Below are 9,529 nucleotides of genomic sequence, written 5' to 3'. Positions count from 1 at the left end.
ACAGGGAAAGACTGCAACAACTGGAAAAATTCAGGAGCTGTTGCACTGAATCCTGACACCGAATCCTTAGAGAAATTTACCACATCACCCCAGCTGACTTACATTTAAGGAGCTTTTGCTGGGGTATTACACTTAAAACAATTAATTCCTTCAAGACTGCCCACTGCCACCACAGGAGGTATGTATCTTGATCAAAGCATGAAAACCATACACGTGGCTAGATTCTGACCTCAGCTTGCAACAATACCACCAACTACTTCTGACTTCACATCATCATAAGAGCAGAAGCATGTTCTGTGGTTCAGTTACACTCTGCCTGTTCCCTGCTGGAAATGAACATCTGAGTTTCTTCTTCTGCAAACTCAGCTTTCAGCAATGGACCCCTGGCTACAGGACCCGATGCTGGTCCTTCATCTGAACCCACTGGCAATTAGTGGTTTATTACTTGCTAACATTAAAGGCACACTTCAACTGCACCTTGTATACATAGAGCTCTTCCTCTGACTTCATGGAGGTACTTATGTTTTTCCAGACCAACCTGCTGTGTCTCCACAACTACAATTTCAGACAGCAAGGATATGAGAATTGGTTCCTGTTCTCTCGCTCCAACAAAAAAAAATTCTAGCTAATACTGCTGTGATAACAGTCAAGCTCAACAGTCATTAATCATTGAAGTGATTTTTCACATAAATTGCCTTCCTTCTCTTTAAAGTTTCAAGGCCAAAAAAGAAAATACATCACAGAAACAAATGGCTGCTAGGACAAATGAGCAGACTGAAATACAAAAGAGAGCAGGCAGGGCTAAGGCAAGGGCATTCAGAAAGGAACTGAGCACAGAGCTGCTTACAAAAAAGAAATTCTGAAGAAAAAACAAGTGCAGTTATCACCCTGCCACTTTGCATATCCTTTTCATGGTTTCAAAACAAGGCAGCCTACCTCTCTGCTTTCCATATATATCCTGGAAGAATTCTGTCTTTGAGCTCATACACAAACTAACTTCACTTCATGAAAATGTGCTTAAATTATGCAGATTATTTTTAAGTCACTCACTTATTTGAGTTTGGGCGTAAAATACCTGTCTGTTCAGAAGTCCCAAAGAATCTGCATTCATCTAGGACCGTGGGTGCCACATTTCTCTCTTGGGGAATACAAATGATTATTTTCAATCAAGAACAGTATTTGAATTAAAATCGAACTTCAAGTTAGAAAATGGATCCAAAACTGTACCTCTTGACTTTCCTTCCTTAGCTGACAAGCAAATGCTTTAAAACTAAGCACATTCATCTGTCTCATGGAAAGATATATTGCCCAGTTCAGGCTAAGGAAGCCAGGTTTTCAACCCTCAGCATTCACTTGAGCATTTAAAAAACTATGCAAATACATAGGTCCAAACTTCTTCAGGTACCAAATATTAAAAGCATGTTCTCCAAGGCTTCCATTGGTTTCTTTACTGCCCATTGAGCACAGCCAAGATTCTTTAGTCAGCAAAAGACAAAGTATTGCAGTTGCTTTAGCTCAGATACCACTCTAGGGTACCTGCACAGCTTCTGGACCAATAGGGATTAACAGAGACAACAAAGCCTATGCAGAGGCTGCTGACCATGAGTCATACCAGACGCATGGCTTGAGCCCAAGCAAACAAGCTCAGTAGGAGCTATGCTTTGCAGTGGTAGCACCAGCGCAAGCAGGTGGAGAAGAGGCAGCAGTAGCACGAACGGTGGGAAATAAGGGCACAGGATGGATCTGGAAAACGGGTTATGCAAGTAGGAGGGAGGGGAGCATAGGAGGAAACAGGAGTAAGAGGTGCGGGGAAAAAAAGAGCAAAGAGAGAGGGTAGTAGTAGCAACAATGCTTACCTAAAAAAGAGCCTTCTAGAAGGTAGAAGGTAGAGCCTTCTAGAAGGTAGACCTAGAAGGTAGAGCCTTAGCCTGGAACTCGGGAGATGGAAATCCTATTCTTGGCTCCACTGTGGACATGCTGGGTTACCTTTGTTGAAGCATTTCAAATTTTATGCCTCAGCTTCTGTTTCTGTGACATTATTGTCTTTTGAAATTGTTCTGAGGTCAAAAGAGGAGAAGTATTTAAGTAGGAACAGTCATTAAAATCTATCAACTCAGAATTAAGACATCAAAGGAAAGAAGCATCTCTCCATTATTTAAAAGATGCCATATTTCCTTGTCTGCAGAACAGTATAATACCCCATAGAAATCCCTTTCCTTTTGTACTTTAAAGCAGAGGATTATTATGGAAAATGATTAAGCACCCACACAGTTAAAATGACAGAGCATCTTTGTTACTGATTGGCAACTCCTCTGCTGCCCTAAATTTAGGTACCATGTCTTCATGCATTCAAATCAGCAAAAACAAAACACAAGCTAAACTCATTTGACATTTGCAGCAAAAACAAAAAATCATGTTAGAACATGAAAAATCTCCCAACTCTTGGCTCCACTTTTATATATACACATATATAAAATATGTAAAAACACAGAGTCTTAAAGCAAAGTGTTCGCAAACACTTACAAGATTATGATGATCAGGGGAATACTGGAATCATATTGAATTGAAATTCTGCAATTTCCACTGACAAAGTCTTGATCCCAAACCCTGCAGACAGAACTTCCCCAAGACTGCACTGTATCTGAGTAACAAAGTGGTCCATAGGCAATGCAACCTGGAAGTAGCTGAGAAAGGTGAAAATGAACTCAGGGGCTAGCCAACAGAGGAATGGGACTTAGACTCAATCCCCTCCTAACTTGCAAAGGCTTGTCTGAAAATAGATCCAAACCTGACATGTAACAAAATGAAAACACCTGAGGAATTTTTGCAAAATAAACATCACCTCTGAATCTTCTCATTCCCACAGCCAGCTTTTATTCAGGAATAATTACTTTGTTGCTTTTGTTTCTAATCAAGCTGAAAAAAGTGCTCTCCCAATACTCTAAATTTATGCTTCCTCACTCTTCCACAAGGTAACACGTGGCTCATCCAGGTCATGACTCAACTACAGAGACCATTTTCATCACTGAGTATTTTCAGTCACAAACTCTCTTTCCATGTTCTACCAATGAGCAAAAACTGCCTGTAAAAATAGGTGAACGCAAAGACAACTGATGGATGAATGTGAATGAAATGCACAAACAGCTGAAGAACGTGCCTTACTTCACTCCCTTCAACCTCTAAATGGGTTACAAAATAGCAATGGCTTTACATATACAGTTTCTCCATGTAATTTTAAAGGCACATATGGTAAACACCTTCCTTTACAGTTATTGTTTTGGACATTCATCCAACAGGCAGCCAATTTCCATAAAGCAAAGCATTTTAATTCAAGGCTATCAAATCATTCTTTCTAACATGGAGCAAAACATCCAAGACCAGCATTTATCAGGAAATAAGAATAGCACAAAAGCTGAAAGAAAAAAGCATATACTATGTCCTTTTTTTATTAGCACATAAATCAAGATACTGATATCTCAGAAGTTCAAATTTCCTGTTACTTCTGTGTCAGGTAGAGTTTTCAACAAATTCAGTGTAAGCTCCACTCTTCTATCGTGCACATTTTTAAGTGCAATCAAAACCACGTAAGATGATTTCCTACCACAGACTGCATGCACTCCCAGCCTTTGGAAGCATGACTTACATTTTTTGCCTAAGTATTATTTTCTTCTTCCCTTTACATAACTTTCAGCTGCTCTGAACTATAAGCTGGTAGTAAATACCCAAAGCATGACTCAAATACTGATGAAAAATTCTGGAGCCTTTTTTCAAGAAAATTTCTAGATAAAAGCACAAGACTTTCCATATGCTATGAAAATATCAAAATCCCTAATAGAACCCAGAGGGACTTTTTGGTGAAAACAAAACATTGCAATTTCAGCAACAAAGATCTGCCATCATCTTGATTTCCAATACAGGCGAAAAGGAAGTGGAAGTCCCAGAATTAGTTAATTCTTGTTTGAATCAGATCCAGACTTCAAGGAATTTAATGGAAAAAATAGTTAAGTATTTGATTAAGTGCTGGACTAGGTCACAGGCCTCATCTTAAGATTTCTGAGACTGGAAGGTATGGACAGATGTTGCTGTTCCACCTGAAGACAACTGGAAATTTCAAGATGTGCTATGAATGAGAAAGAAAACCCACTGCAGGTTAATAATTCATTATTACTAATAAACAGTGGAAGAGGGGGAACAATGACATCTAAGAAATAGAACAACTTGTCCCTCATTTCACTCTCACCATACCAGCAGGCTGGAACGCTGCTACACCCGTGTGATTATTCCATCTTCAGGACCTATATCTTGCATCTGACTTCCCCCTCTGCCCTCTTTTTCCCCCATTTTTTTTGTCAACTTCATCAGGCTTTCTACTTCAATTAATTTAAATGTCTTTCCATGGTCACCTGTACATTCAAAGTGATCTCTTTCATCTGTTTTCCATCCTCATCTCAAGTCTTGTGACTCAAAAAATGTCACATAAAGCAAAATCAAATCACATTCTTCCCCTCCTGCTCAATTCCTCTAACCTTAACCATGTACCTGAGCAAAACGTCTTGTCACTCAAGCAGAAGTGACCTTGATGGCAGGTGACAAGAACTAGTTAGTCACTAACAGGACTGACAACATGCAGATAGGGAAGGAAAGCTAATGTCATATGAGAAACGGTGACTGGGCAAATGGGAAGAAAAGCAGGACTGGAATTTTTCTTTCAAATGAACGCGCTTCAAATTCAGGGTCCGGCTATCTAAGCAGAAAAGCATCAAGTCACTCAGGTTTGTCACAACAAAGTCAAACAATACCAGTGGATGCCAAGCAGCCTAAACAATTCCTCCAAGAGACAGAAACTTCTGATAAAACACACACATCTTCCTACCAACATTCTTCAAATGCAATAGGAGTGTCTTGCACAGGTGCACATGGAGGTTGCGTGAGTGACAACTGGAGACCTGCTACACTTCAAGCAACAGAAGTACACACAACAGCTTACCTCTCCCCCTCCACCCAACAGCCTGAGAGCTCTCTGGACTGAAGGTCAACAGCTCACAACTTACTATCACAGCTTTGCTGGAGAACAAGTTCACCTTTTCCCCTTCATGAATGTCAGCTCATTGGCAGGTTTGCTTATCTTCAGAAAATTCGAGTGGAAGAGCAGCTGCAGACACTTGCTTACCTTGTTCCAGTGTTTTATATTGCAAATCTTGTCAGTTTATTTGCAGCTGAATCTGAATGCAGAATTCCTACATAAAAGGCTTTCTTCGTTTAGCACTGAAGACCGGCATAAGAAGTCTGTCTTTGCATTCACTGCAAAAACACTGGCATAGCACACTGGCTCTACATCTTGTCTGGCAGAGACAGACCTCCATCAGGACATCGAAACGTAACATCACTAAGCTCTGAACGCCAACAAGGAAGGGAGTTTCTTTACTTGATTAGAAGCATTCCATCGTCTGCTCCATGCCTTGCAGTAGAAAGCCTTAGCTGATTTTGTACAATGCTTTATCCTGCAAACAAGGCATACTGACATAACTGGGTATTTAGTTCTGAATGAATGAGCTACCACTTGGTTTTAACATTCAACCATGTACCATATACAATGAATTATTATTCACTCTTTATACTACAGCAGCATCTAGAAATCCTGACTGACGACAAAGCATTTCATACGTCAAGCTCTCACGATATGTCATTACTTCTTAAAATTTTCAATTTATATAGGCAAGACAAAGGAGAGAAAATGCAGTTCTCAACCTTTCAGAGTGAAGATCAGATGCACATATGAAACACAAGATCAGGACCAGGAACAAACCAAAGTACTCCTTTCTTCCTTCTTATAACCCCAAATCACTCTGCATTTCCAAAAGTGTGTTTGTGCTACAGATGTGAAAAAGGGAACATTTCAAACCACCAAGTCGCCTTTATTAAATAATTGTCAAATAATTTGTTGGATTCTTCTGAAATCAACTGCAGCAACAGCATACACAGTCAAAATATGCTCAGTACAGCACCCCCTGTGTTATAGGGCACACATAGTAGCTGTGACTAATCAAGGAACAGAATTATTTAGAGGGAATGATTACTGAAACAAGAGATCATGTTTATTCAGTATATATTGGAGGAAATCAAAGGCAGAAATCTCAGACAGAACTGTCAAAAAGAAGCAGGAGAAACTGTTCAGTACATGGAACAGAGACGCTGTTGTTTCTAGAGAATGACATTGAGGAAAGTCAATAAATAGCAGCTTAGACAAGTAAAAAAGTGCAAGAGGTCACAGCCCAGAGCAGTATATTGCAATGAAAAACCACAACCAACACATGGATTAAAAATAATAAACCACTTCAAAGTCTCAATTCTGTACTTTTTGCAGAGGATCCATTTGATTATTGTTACAGATTCTTTCAATATCTGTAAACCAGTTATAATCAGCTCCATAATCAGTTCTAAGTTTCTCACCCATTGAATAGAAGAAGAATACATCTTCGAAAATTAGGCCATGAACTATAACCACTGTAAAACCAACGGGTGGGGGGTGTGAAATCCTTGCAGCCTATATTCCCATTTTAATTCCTTCCCTGTCATGTGTAAGCTGATACATCCTTAGAAAGTCTCTATATCCTCAGAGCCCTTCTCTGAATATTTCGTAGTTCTGTAAGGCTTCTTCCCTGGCAAGCCTGCTTTAAAAATTAAACCATGGTTTAGCAACAGTAGGTCTCATTAAAAGGTGCATTTACCACACAGTAGTATTCTCTATATTTAGAACTCGAAATACATCAAATATCATAGCAAATGTAACTATCGTGGGTGGTAAACATCTAGTTTAACGGCATTCACTGTATTTGTGTGAAAACCAGTTTTATAAATAGCTTCCAAAACTCTGCTCAACATAGGCAGCTAGTAATATCTGAAGATAATTCACACATTTTCATTTCTCCTACCAAAGCAAGCACAAGGCCTACATTCTCTGCCAAACACTCACCTGGGCCAAGTACTGTGGGCATGCTCTGAACAGTAACTCTGCTGGGCTGTGAAACAGACATCAGAACTAACCTGAAATTACCAGGAGCATTCTGGTCTGCCTTCTAGCCTGGGAAACTTGTAAAAACTTTCTGGTTAGAATTCGATGTCTTCCTGTTCAAAAGCAGCTGGAAACACAGGAGCTATGTTGGATCAAACTGTCCTCAACAGCTACAGCTGACTTATGTCCTTTGACAAGAACTTTTCTATTGTTTCCAAGAGCTGTTAGAAGTTTTTCCTCCCTGAGCAGTAGCTTCAGAAACTTCAGGTTCGGTCTGCAAGTTAATGATAATTCATGCAGATCTGCATCCCTATAAATCTGTAATAAATTGATGTTGGGCACAGAACATACTTCAGCAGAAATATTGCTCCTTTCACAGTTTAATCAAGATACAGCTAGTTCAGAAGGGCCTCATTCTCCCCTTTTGCCAGCCTTCTAAACTGTATCTCCTTTTTCAGTTTTTAAATCCTAATCTTCTGTTTAAAATGTCTGTATGCATATATTTATGTTCACCGGCATTTCTCTGTGATATAAACTGAGATGCTGACAAATCCAGTAGAAGTTGGCAGGTGCAACACAAACTCATCATGACATAAAGATGTAATAATAAAAGACCAGATGGGGCAGTATGCCTCCACCTTCTCAGACCATTTCCTCAGACTGAATTTATACACCAATGATAAGCAATTAAGTGGACCATTTCTTCCTCAAAGACTCCTCAGAAGAACAAGAAGTAGTCATTCTTTCTTCAGTGGTATTGCATCAAGGCAAAATGTTTGTCATTCTATCTGTGGGTAAGAAGGTAAATTCCTCTGAAAAGGACCCATGAAACCATTTTTAAACCAGTACAGTTTTATATGCATATTTGTTTCTTTTAGTCTTAGAAAAAACTTCTGCAGTTTCAAGCTATTGTGTTCATACTGGGCAATCCTCTTGTAGTACTTCTGAGCTATGCAATCCAAAGATATCCATCCACATCCATGATGGTATGATTTCAGATGTGCTGAGTCTAATGTGGAGTTTGACAAAGGGCCATGGAGTGTCCTGCCCCACATCCAATTAAGATCTGCTTTGCACAACCAAGAGCTTTGACTGGCTTTGGGACATGAACATTTGCTTCTGTGCCATCACCACACATTCCATGTTCATTCCATCCCCAAGAGAAGCACTGGCCACCTAAAGAGAGGATACAAAATACAGAGTAAAGGCCACAAAAATACAACAGCTTTGGTTAGTTTTGAGGAGCAGATTTTTCAATTCATCTTCTAACTAGTTTCTAATCGATTCTGCTAAGGTGGGAAAAATGTTCTCTTGAAAACATACAGAAACCCAAATTAATTATTCTCTATCTTCTTTCATATTGTTAAGAATATGAGATTAAAATAACAAATACATTTGAAAATCACTTAGTAAATACTTCATTCAGTATTGATACAGAGCCCACAAAATCTCTACGCATTTTAAGGACCTTCCCTGAAATTATATGGAATCCCTGTCTTTAAAGTTCTCCTTAGTAAGAAAAACTATCACAAACCAAGCCCAGTGACTTTAACCACTCACAGCATGATCTGCAGGACTTTGGAACACAGAGTCACAGAGCAGCCAAATTACATTTCATACCTACTTTAAAGTTCGCATCTCACCTTTTTCCTTTAAATACATGTCTCCAACAACTTGCCTTACTCCTAACCATCCTACCTCTTCTGCTTGCTTTGACATCATTTCACTGCTTTTATTACCCTTATTTTCCCTCGTTATTATTTATTTTTGTAACATCAACTCTTTTATATCCCAAATCATGATCCATGTATTATTATTACCACATAGTACTCTTGAAGCACAGTATGTAAATTTTGTTCTATAAATGGCTGGCATAATAAAAAAATCCACCAAAACCCCTCTTATTCTGAACTACAAGACGTATTTTCTCTCTATTTCTTTTCTTTATTTGGCTGTCACAGACTGTGCCTGTGAATTTCTAGTAAAAAAGAAAGCCATCCTGCAATATAATCATGTTTCTGATGCTACTGTTATTTTTGAAAAGCAGCAGGTACTAGCAGCATGAAGTGCCATTCTGGTGTCCAAATAATGAGAAGAAAAGTGCCAAAATTCACGGTCCAATCTCAGTCATAACTCTAAAATAATTTTACTTTCCCAAAGTCAAAACCAAGTTATTGAAAAGCTAGCAGGACTATCTTTCTCTCCTGCAAATCCAGTAACAATTCATTATTGTCTGTTTTCCTTACATTTTAGTATATTAAAGTTCTCCTCTTCTGTAATTAAGTGTAAACATTACTGAAGTCAGATGTAATTAAACAATGTCCTTTAATTTTCTTGACAATCTTTAAGGCAATGGAACATAATAAAACACCACTAGAACGTCACCGTAGGCTAGATACATCTCACTTCATACAGCAGCGCCATTATTCTTATCTCAGATGGCACCAGCTTCTCTCATGACTATGCATGCACAATATTGACAGCCCCAACTGTATCATCAATGCATATACATGCGCT

The sequence above is a fragment of the Nestor notabilis genome, unplaced genomic scaffold (genome assembly GCF_000696875.1).
Source record: "Nestor notabilis isolate BGI_N333 unplaced genomic scaffold, ASM69687v1 scaffold6472, whole genome shotgun sequence".
In the NCBI taxonomy this organism is placed as follows: domain Eukaryota; kingdom Metazoa; phylum Chordata; class Aves; order Psittaciformes; family Psittacidae; genus Nestor; species Nestor notabilis.
Note: the sequence above shows the minus strand (reverse complement) of the source record.